Raw genomic sequence first — 10864 nt, 5'->3', positions numbered from 1 at the left:
CCATTGGTCCACCGGGGGGCAGAAGGCTCTGTGGACCATTGGATTTGTGGCTGGCCAGCTCCCAAGCTCCCACCCAAAGCCCGATGACCTAGTCATTCCTGGACCCTCCACCTGGAGTCCAGGATGTGGTCAGGCCACAGGGCTGTCTACCACCCCTGTCTGCCCAGGACTGAGGGGTTTCCTGGGACACGGGATGTCAGTGCTACCACGGGGACAGTACCTGGCAAACAGGGACAACTGGCTTCCTACCAGGAGAGGGCCTGGGGCTCTTGATTTCTGATAGCATCTGTGGTTTGGAGAATCCCTGATCTCTCAATCCCCCAGGTACCTAGCTCCCGTCTACTCATCCGTGGAGCAGGCAGACTCACAGTCCACAGCCCATCTGGCCCGGACCTTGGTCGGGAGACACCCAAGGCTGCAGGACTTGGGGCAGGCCAGGCCACCAAACCCTACATCCATGCACTGGTAGGCACTCTTCCACCCCCAGGGCTAAGCCACTCCCGGCCCAGACCTTCATTCTCAGACTGCTGTGTTCCTTCCCCCCTGCCCAGGGCCCCTGTCTCTTGGCAAGGACTGTTGACCACCACTGTTGGCCCATCACTGAGCACTCAGTGTCCCGGGAGATGCTCATCTCATAAGGCCTGGCTTTCCAAGCTCTGGGAAAGGGGTTTGCAGGGCAAGGAGGAGGCCAGGATGGGATTTTCGGGGCTGCAGGGTCTGCTGTGGATGAGTGAGAACTGCGGTCCAGGGCTTGCCTGCCCTGTGCCCTGGGGTGGGCTTACTCCTTGTCAAAGAGGAGGCGCACTTTTCTGATATGCACAAAGGCGCTGTATGGCCAGAGCCTTGCAACTCAAAGTGTGGTCTGTGGACCAGCAGCACTGACATCCATGGGAACTTGTTAGAAATGCAGAATCTCAGGCCCCACCCCAGAACTCCAGAATCAGAACCTGCATTCAACAAGAGCCCTAGGTGATTCCTGTAAGCACTTTGTTTGAGAAGTAACGGCCTAGGGGTGGCCCTGGGGCTGAGGTTCTCAGCCCTCCCCCTGCTACTCCAAGCCTCTGAGTCTGTGCTCACCCCCCCCTTCCTAAACTAGCTCTGGGAGACCCCGGGCCTTAGATCTTTTCAGAGTGTGTGTGACTCTCGCGGTGAAGGGAATGACCTGAAGTCACCAAGATATGAGGGTTGGGCTTGCCTGGCCCTCTGGACACTGCCTTTCTGGTTAACCTCCGCAGAGCTAGCTCCTGCTTCTAGGTCCTCACATCAGGCCCGTTGCAGGAGTTGCTTCTGGAAGTTCTTTTGTACTCCTCTTGGAGAGTTTGCCCTCGCCTGTCTGGGAAAGCTTGAGCAGTCAGAGAAACCCCCTAGTCACAGCCCCCAGTGTGAATGAGCCCTTAGCTTCAGTCTGCAATAAAGAATGCATTGGTTTCATCTGCCTGATTGGCGCTTCGTTCATTTTGTCCACACAGACCTCCCGTGGCCTGGGTGTTAAACCCCAGGGGCTGCCCCTCTTGTTGGAAACTTGAGATTAAAAAGGATACCCTGGGGTAATACTCCTAATACTCCCAGATGGGTGCAGGCCCTGCCGGTAGGAGTGATACGTGCCCAAGAACCATGCTGCTACAGGACAGACAGATGCCAGCCCTGGGGGTGCCGCACACTTGGAAAAGGATGAAGGGACCTGCTGTTCCCTACTCGTGTGTGCGCTCTCTCTCTATATATATATTTTAAAAAAAAATTTTTTTAATGTTTATTCAGTTTTTGAGAGAGAGACAGAGAGCAAGCAGGGGAGGGGCAGAGAGAGAGCAAGACACAGAATCCAAAGCAGGCTCCAGGCTCTGAGCTGTCAGCACAGACCCTGACACAGGGCTTGAACCCCCAAACTGGGAGATCATGACCTGAGCCGAAGTCAGACACTTAATCGAGTGAGCCATCCAGGTGCCCATGCCCCCTCTCTCTTAAAAATGTCTTTAGGGGCGCCTGGGTGGCGTAGTCGGTTAAGCGTCCGACTTTAGCCAGGTCACGATCTCGCGGTCCGTGAGTTCGAGCCCCACGTCAGGCTCTGGGCTGATGGCTCGGAGCCTGGAGCCTGTTTCCGATTCTGTGTCTCCCTCTCTCTCTGCCCCTCCCCTGTTCATGCTCTGTCTCTCTCTGCCCCAAAAATAAATTAAAAAATGTTGAAAAAAAAAATGTCTTTAAACGTTTACTTATTTTGAGAGAGAGGGAGTACGAGCAGGGTAGGAGCGGAGAGAGGGGAAGAGAAAGAAAGAATCCCAAATAGGCTATGCACCGTCAGCGCAGAGCCAGATACGGGGCTCGATCCCACAAACTGCAAGATGGACCTGAACCAAAATGGAGACTTGGACGCACAAATGACTGAGCCACCCAGACACCACACCTTAAAAAAAATTTTTTTTTAAGTCCGATTTCGTTTTCTAAATCTGAAAGACCAACTCAGTTTGTCTTGAGTTTTGTGCCACAGACTCCATTATTTTTATTTAACAGACAGAGTTTAGTGCCATCGAAGCAGATGGCAGATATTAACTCATTGAGTCCCGTAACAACCCTAGCTAGTGCGGAGCTGGACAAAATCCCTTTCCTTCTCTGGGCCGTTCCCTGTCTGTAAAGGGGCCGCACCAGAAGATCTCCAGCGGCCTTTCTGGAACATATGATCCCTCTTTCTTCATTTTGGATCAACCTGGATACAGGCTGCCCACCCTCACCCCGAAGGCCAGACAGAGGGCTCCGTTTCTTCTGGCCCAACGCTGGCTCACCAAAAATAGCACCCGATCGGTCCGCTCATCAGACAAAGCTCGAGACTCCTCGCGGCAGAAAAGCTCTGCCTCGAGAGAGTCTGACTCCTATCCTCCCTGTGGGAGGACAGAAGTCACGGTGGTTGGACTTCGGAGTCTGGTTTCAGGTGGGTTTTCAGTGTGGCGGAGACAGACACGTTGCCCGAGGCTGGGTGAAGATTATGGTCCGGTTTAGGGATGGACGCCATTTTGAGGCAAGGAGTTCAAAGAGTCTTAAGATGTACACTCTTGGCTGATGCTATTTACTAAAGAACTGAGCAGTTGGTTCCTTTAAATGATTCGGGAAGCTCCCAGAATGAACGACAGACTTCTTTACAACTTTTACTTCCTGGGCAAGGGTTTCCTGGCGTGGTACCATTATGCTGAAGAAGACGGTGGTATAACAAAGTCTCATTAACGTAGACAGTAAGCTGTGTGGGGCTAGAGGGGTTTTTAAATTATCATTGAGATAGAACTGACGTATAACCTTATATTAGCTTCAAGTGTCCAGCTCGATGATTCAGTCTACGTACACATCGTGAAAAGACCACCTCAATGGCTAGTTGACGTCCATCACCACACGTAGAGGGTATCGATCGCCAGTCTCTCCGGAACACCATGTCGGACCCCGCTTGGGTGATGTCCTCTCTGTGAGACGTGCCAGGTGCTTCTCAGAAAGCCGGCCCTGGTGTGGGAGCAGTTTCTGGAAGGGTGAGTGCTGGCGGCCGCCCCAGAAGGCCTGACCTGAGCCCCTGGAGAGATGCCAAGGCTGGGAAGGGCAGCCTGGGGACCACGTGACTCGGGCCCAGGAGCAGCCAGACAGTGCTGCGTCCAGACCTGTGTCTCAGGGCCCGGTGGGCCGGACCCCGCCCTCAGAGAAGGGCCAAAACCCAGCTGCTTTAGGTCTGAGCAAGAGCACCCAGTGAGCTCCTGCTGTTTACCAGCACCGGGCAGGCATGTGTGTGTTTCTCATTTACCATTAGCAATCAATCCCCCCCGCCTTGGCACCCACCGAGCAGGTGAGGAGACAGCGTCAGTGAGGGGTTAGCAAGGGCCCAGAGAGGAACAGAGCCGGGGATTGAACTGGGAGGCCGGCTCGGGCAGGACAAACGACGGCTTTCTCCAGCTCACACGCGGCTTTTCGCATCACAGTCCTGTGAAGAGGCCTCTCTGAGCCTCACTCTCCTCATCTGGGAAACGGGTGCTCCCGCTGCCTTCCTTCCCTGATGTCGGAGGGGTTAGCCACAGATGATGCAGGGAAGCAGCCCTCGGTGAGGAGCGCTGTACCCGTTTCACACGCCCGAGAGCTTCCTCTCCCATCCGCGGACACCTGCCTTGTGTGAGCACGGCCCTAATGCTTCCGCAAGAACCTCCCGGCTCTCAGGGCACACACGCCTGTCACGCATCGCTGGAGCACATCTGGATGCTGGTGGGAGACCGACTCCCACGGGGAATGAGAAGACCAACAGACACCCCCGCCCCCCCCCCCCACCCCCCGCCCGCCACCTGCTCACCACACGCTCACCGGTTAAGGCATCTCTGAAACTCTGTCGCAGGCTCTGGAGGTCAACAGATGACTCAGGATGGTGAGGCCCTCAAGGCCTTGGCTCGGGGCCAGCTGGGGCTCATGATGCACCGTGTGTGTGCATCCAAATTCTTACAGCCACGGGACCCGGGCACCCTCTTTCCTGTAGACCGGAAGCACTTAAATTAGGGTGTCTTCGAGGTGGCCCCTGCGGGACTGCCACCTCGCACGGCCCCAGTGGGCGTCATTCGTGATGCACTCTAGCTAACTGGCACCAGTTACACAGAGGACAACGCGAACGGGCTCCTGAAATTGTGCAAGGGACGGCCCTGGGTCTCTGGACCACACGAGAGAGTCAGTCACTTGGGAGTTTTTGGATTACAGGTTCCCAGGCCCGCTGGAGCCCCAGTAAGCCAGACTGGAAGCGGAGCCCACACCCCTGCACCTTGAAGGGCCTCTGTTCTCCCCCGCGCAGCACCCAGAGCGGCCTTCTAAATCCCAAGTCACTCATCCGCCCAAGTCCTGCGGCGGTTCTCCAATGCACTTCAACGCGAGTCCTTATAATGGTCTTCAAGCCTGATGTTTTCCTCCTTCCATTACTGCTGTTTCGTGCTACCCGCTCCTTCACTGCACTCTGGGCACACTGGCTTCTGCTGTTCCTCTAATACTCCAGGCTGCTCGTGCCTGAGGGCCTTTGCATCTCACCAGGGAAGTCTGCCTCCCAAGGACTGACAAGTAGTAGGACATCCTCCTCACTGTGGTCCTCCCATCCCTCACAAGCCACGAGGTACCGTGGCTGGGACTCTTCCCAAGTGGAGTGGCCGGTAGCTGGTACTCACAGGCCGCGTGGGCAGTCCCCTAGCACCCCCCACACCAGCCTGCCACTGTGCCTAAAGTCCCGCCGCTATGAGACCACTGCTTATGTTTAGGCTCTCCCTGTGATCGATCTTATTCGGGCCCCTGTCAGGATGGCGAAGGGGGTTCCCTAGAGAACCTCCCTGAGAGGTTGCCCGGGCCCTTGCCACTCAAAGCGTAGTCCTTGAGCGGGCAGCATCGACAGCACCTGGGGACGTGTCGGAACTGCAGAGGCCTGGTCCCTCCCCAGAACTTCTGAGTCCGAATCGCATTTTAACGAGACGCTCACGTGGTCTGCGGGCCCCCTGAAGTTTGAGAGCCTGGCTTTCGCCGGCTGAGGCCCAGTCTCGCCACGTCAAAGTCCCTGTGGCAGGCAGCGCCCAAGTGTAATTTTCAGAAGCTAAACACATGTGTCTTACGATAGCATGAACACGTGCCAAAGATTTCATTCAATTTTATTAACTGATGAGGGAATCGTAAGCTGATAAAGCTGATTCCCAGAGCACTTGAGGGACTGGAGTTTATGTAGCTCTTTACGGAAGAAACAGCTGGGGCAAGAAATGGTCACCCGGGGCCGACGTTCCTTCCTGCTGTAAAACAAATCCACAAGTTCACTGGTAACTTCTTAAGAGCCTGTGCCCTTCGCTAACGGCAACTAACAAACCACCGTGGTACATTCACGTGGGCAAGCCTGCTGAACAGCACTTTGAGCGTGCACTTTCTGTCTTGGCCTTGTCTCTAGGTTTGGTAACATTTCCTAATCACAGATTCCCCTGGGAGGGTGTGACTGTTCCCCGGCCCAAGCAGATCACCAGCTCTGTGTTTCCGTTAAAGGATCCAAACCTTGAGGGAAAGGAAAACCAGCACTGCAAAAAAAGGAACAGAGTAAAAAAAACAAAGAAACAACACCAAAAAAAAAAAAAAAAAAACAGAGGGGGTGAAAAAAGCAAAATAAAAATGTACACTAACAGCTTACCACGTGTCTGTGACTCTGCCAAGTGCTTTCCATTTCTTTTCCCCCTTAGTCCCCACAGCGACGTAGGAGATCGCTACTTTTTGTGTTTCCGTTTTCTAGATGAAGACACTGAGGACTGGAGGAGCCCGGGATCCTGGCCAAGGTCAGACAGAATAACTGGCATTCAAACCCAAGCCTTTCGAACACGGTCGATGTTTCTTAGAATTGTCGTCCAGAGCCCAGGAAATGGTTTACAAAAGCGCCCCCCACCCCAACCTGGAGGAGGCCCCTGGGCGGCCTCCAGAAAGCTGCCCGCCTTCCCCAAGAAGCTTCAACAACACCTTTGCCAAACATGTGTTCTTCCTGACACTGTGGAACTTGACCTGAACCCCGCTTTGAGCCAGACGCCTGCACAGCCACCGCCCAGGGTGCAGGAGCCCACCCCGCCCCTCTTCCAGAAGAGACTTCTCTTCCAGAGAGAGACTTCTTCTCTCCCCAGAAGAGACTTACCTTCCAGAAGGTAAGAAGAGACTTACCTTCTCCAGAGGAGAAGGTAACTGTCAGAGTAAGAAAGTTCTTCTGGTCCAAACCTCTCTCATTTTGTTTTTATTCATTTATTTTTAAGAGAGGCAGAGAGAAAGAATCCCAAGCAGGCTCCGCGCTGTCAGCACAGAACCCTGTGCTGGGCTCGATCTCACCAACCGTGAGATCGTGACCTGAGCCGAAATCAAGAGCCGGACGTTTAACCCACTAGCCACCCACGTGCCCCAACCACTCCCATTATCTAGATGGGAACACCGAGTTCCAGAGGGAGTGTTCCAAAGGGCACGTGGAGAGGCTTGCCCAAGACTGAGCAGGGAGCTGGGGGCAGAGCCCTAACAAATGCACAGGCTTCCTGGCTCCTGCCTTGGGTTCTTTCTGGGGCCCTCCCTGGGGCCTGCGGTTGGGGGAGCTTGTCTGCTTCGCACTCCCCGCCTCTCCTCCAGGGCTATGCCGCTGTAGCCGAGCTGTAGGAGTGAGTCAGCCATTAGAGCCTTCACTCGTCATTTATAAATGCAGATAACAACTCGGACCTCCTTCCTTAGGGAGAGCTCACTAATCAGCATTTGAAAGCATTCTGAAGGAAGCGCTCCTCAGAGGCTGACGGGAGAAGGAGGGGCACGTCCTTCCCGGCTCCCAGAAAGGGCCCCCACCTCGGTCTAGACCCCAGCCTCTCTGCAGCTCCCCTGGCCTCGTCCTTCAAGGGCATAGTCCCTCCTCCCCTAACCCCCTCCGCTACCACCAAATAGATGCTGGAAACCCCAGCAGCGTGCTGGGGTCTGCTTCCCAGGGACCGTATTGCCACCAGGCTGAGACCCCTACCCCTTCCCTGTGGATTTGAACCTTTTCAAAATGATGGCTGTGCCGTCGGCCTTCCTTGCCCTAAAGGCCAAGTGCATTTTCATTTCCAGGCTGGGAAAGAGAGACTGGGTCTCCCATCAGAGATGCTTGGCTTTCCCACCGCCCAGGATTTCCCACAGGGCACCCTGTAGCTTCATGCCAACCTCTCCTCAGGCTCCTATCAACTCTCTCAGGCAGCTCAAAACACACCTCCAATCCCGCTGAGAGGAGAAGGAGTTCGTGTGAAGGGCCGGCCTGGGCCTGTGCATTCCATCCGTACCACCCAAGGCCTGTGACCAGGACACTAAACCTCCAAGGACTGGGGCGCCCGGGTGGCTCGGTCAGTTGAGCATCTGACTCTTGATTTGGGCTCAGGTCATGATCCCAAGGTCGTGGGATCGAGCCCCGCATTGGGCTCTGTGCTGAGAGTGGAGCCTGCTTCAGATTCTCCCCCTCTCTCTCTACCCGCCCCCCACCATCTCCCTCTGTCCCTTTCCCCCACTTATATGCCCTCTCTGTCTAAAATAAATTTGAAAAATAGAGAAAATAAACTTCCAAGGAGAAAGGCGGTCCTTCGGGCATGATATTGTCTCCTTTGACCTCCCTCACTGCCCCCCACCCCAGAAAGCTTGATCCTAAGAAGATCCCCCTCTACCTCCTCCCCTGCTCCCTTGAGACCCTTCTCCAAGCAGGTGTCCACATTGATTCTTCAGTACAGAAGGCTCTTCTCCTGTCAAGGACCTTCTCAGTCTCCCTGCCCTCATGCCACCTCCTGGTACCCAGCTCTTCAGGTGGAAATCTGTTTCCAGGACAGTGGGGCTTTCCGTGAAAAGATTCCTTGCATTACAGCTGATGGGGGTGGGTCGGGATGGGGAGCAGCCCCCCTGAGGATGAGGGGCCAGGCCAAGAGCTTGGCCAGAATGGGCAGAGAAGGAAGCCCCGAAGGGCAGACCCCCTCCAGATGGACAGAGATCGCTTCTGTGCCCTGGATGATTACACCCATAGTTTCTCAGATGCTGTCAGAGGGCCAAGACCCTCGAGGCTGGGGTGGGGGTGGCAGGGCCAATGCCCAAGGAGTCCAGAAGAGGGTTCTTTCTCTTTTAGCCACTGTCCAGCTGTGCAGTGTGGGGTAAGGCATCGACTAATGCAGTGGCTTCACCTGCAAAATAGGAGTAGTGGTGCCTTGATTAAAGGGCTCTGGATCTGAGGTTCAGGATTGGGAAGTACCCCAGCCCTGCGTTCAGGTGAACCTGGGAGAAAGGCATGATCTAAACCAGAACGTTGAGGTGCCTCGGGTTTCCTGGGAGCCCCTTTGGGATAAGGAGGGGAGTGAAAGGGGGCACTTTTTTTTTTTTTTTTTTTTTTAATCTGCATGGAAAGATCTTTACCCAGTCTATCTGTTTGGGGATAAGGAAGGGCACCGTATTATGGGCACCTGACTTCTAATCCCACAGCAGCCTTGACAAGAGGATCATAAATCTCGTTGTGCAGATGGGGAAGAGGAGGTTAGAGGGCTTAAATGACTTACCCTGGGTCACACGGGTAATAAATGTTGGAGGAAGAATTCACACGCAGGTCTTTCTATCCACGGCATTGCCCTCCCTGCCCCTCAGAGGCTGGACCCACTGAGATCGTTGTGGGTGGTGCTTGGGCGTGTTCGTGTACTTAGGCATCGTGCAAAGGTGGAAGAAGGAAGTCTGTGGAACAGGAGGCAGAAGGAAGAAAAAAGAGGCTTTGTGATCCAGAACCATTCAAATAAAAAAGATGGGGAGTGTGCGAACTTGGCCACAAGCCTAAGTGAATGCCCTAGAACGATGTGGCTGCTGAGGAAAAGTGAAAGGCAGGGAAAAGGGAAAGAAGGGGGGCGGGAGTGAAAAAGTGGGCTTTGAGTCAAAGCCTAGTGCCCAAATTAAGTCAGCTCCTATTTACTGAGCACCTGCTGTGTTCCAGGCACGGTTGTAAGTGCTTGACTGTATGGTGGGTACTGTTATTATCCCTATTTTGTAGGATAGGGGAAACTGAGGCACAGAGAGGTTACATAACTTTCCCCGAAGTCACACCTACAGTGAATGGCAATGCCAGGCTATGCAGATGTTACAGCGGTGCCCTGACCTCCACGTTGATCAAGGCGGCTTGATAGGACCTGTCACAGTCAGAGGGACTCTAAGAACGGTGAGCACGTCCCTTGGAAGGTGGACTCAAGACGGTAATGATATGAGTAAGATTTATGGAGCACTTATATGTGCCAGGCACTATTCCAAGTGCGTCACATAGAGTAACTCCATTCATCTTCAACGCGGCTTTAGGAGATAAGTACTATTATTTGTCCCATTTAACAGATAAGCCTGAGGCAAGCCACAGGAAGAAAAAAGCCCAAAGAAAATCAGATGTTAAGCCTGCGGCAGGGCGGCCTCGAGAGAGTGCTCTCCATCCCCCCTTTTCTCTAAGGGCCATCTATCCCGGGCAAAGAGAGGGTGATTTGAGGATCCAGACACCTGCCCCAGGGCGGGGTTAGACCCAGTGGCCTCTAAGGCCTTCCAGCCCTGAGACTCGGACAGCCACTCAGGGCAGAGGAGGAGCTGGAGGGAGGCTAGGAAGGAGCTGGTTTCCAAACCTTTCCTCAAAACCCCGGATATAGACCCCACCCCACCCCACCCCACCCCCAATACAGGAAGGAATGGGCCATTCACTCTCATCTGCCTGGAAACCAGGATCTTCGTTCATGTGACAAAAGTCTATGGCGGTGACTACTGGGAGATGATGAGGGCTTGGATAACTGGAGGGCGCTCCCATCCGGCTCAAGGGACCATTTGTTGGACACCTACTATGTGCTGGGCAGAAACTTTGACATCTCATGTACTCCCCTCGAAACCATTTCACAAACGCAGAAACGGAGACTAGGGTGCGATCTTAGAAACTTGCCCCAGGGGGAAAGCGGTGAACGCCTGGGCTCCCTGATTCCAAAGTCAGTGGCCATCTAGGAGACACATTGTCCCCACTCTCCTCGCAGAGCTCAGAGCTGATGGCGAGCCCCCACCTGCCTCCTTTGGCGCTCCTGTGTGCTCACAGCTGCCTCTCATCCCCTTCTCAGCGGGGCCCCAAGGTCCTGGACACTAGGGTGGGTGACTAGGGGTCAGGCTGGGGTGGGATAAAGAGGAGGTGGGGGGACGGGGGCCGGGATGCGTGGCACTGGAGAGAGGTACAGAGTTAGTGGACGTCGCTGCCAGAGCTGCGGTAGGCTGTGGGGAGTGTCCCCTACTTTGGAGGGGCGTTGGGTCCCTGCGGAGACGGCCTCGTCCACGAGACGGGCCGGCGCACAGTGGGCAGGGGGCGCTGCGGCGGGCCCAGGCGTGCGGG

The 10864-nt window shown here is 54.8% G+C and overlaps 1 long non-coding RNA gene across 2 annotated transcripts; it reads right to left on the bottom strand.

The window, feature by feature from the left end:
- Positions 1 to 5611: 5611 nt before the first annotated feature.
- On the bottom strand, positions 5612 to 10857 carry LOC131492790 (uncharacterized). 2 transcript variants are annotated; one of them, XR_009252293.1, is made up of 4 exons: positions 10767 to 10857; positions 9036 to 9204; positions 6149 to 6281; positions 5612 to 6038 (listed from the first exon to the last, which is right to left on the bottom strand). It is a non-coding gene; the product is annotated as an uncharacterized LOC131492790 (long non-coding RNA). The 2 variants fall into 2 exon arrangements; XR_009252292.1 differs by having other exon boundaries at positions 10575 to 10808.
- Between the last annotated feature and the right edge of the window lie 7 nt (positions 10858 to 10864).

This window comes from Neofelis nebulosa, chromosome 13 (assembly GCF_028018385.1).
Source record: "Neofelis nebulosa isolate mNeoNeb1 chromosome 13, mNeoNeb1.pri, whole genome shotgun sequence".
NCBI classification, from domain to species: domain Eukaryota; kingdom Metazoa; phylum Chordata; class Mammalia; order Carnivora; family Felidae; genus Neofelis; species Neofelis nebulosa.
The sequence above is the reverse complement of the archived record's forward strand: the minus strand, read 5'-3'. Positions and strand labels throughout refer to the sequence as shown.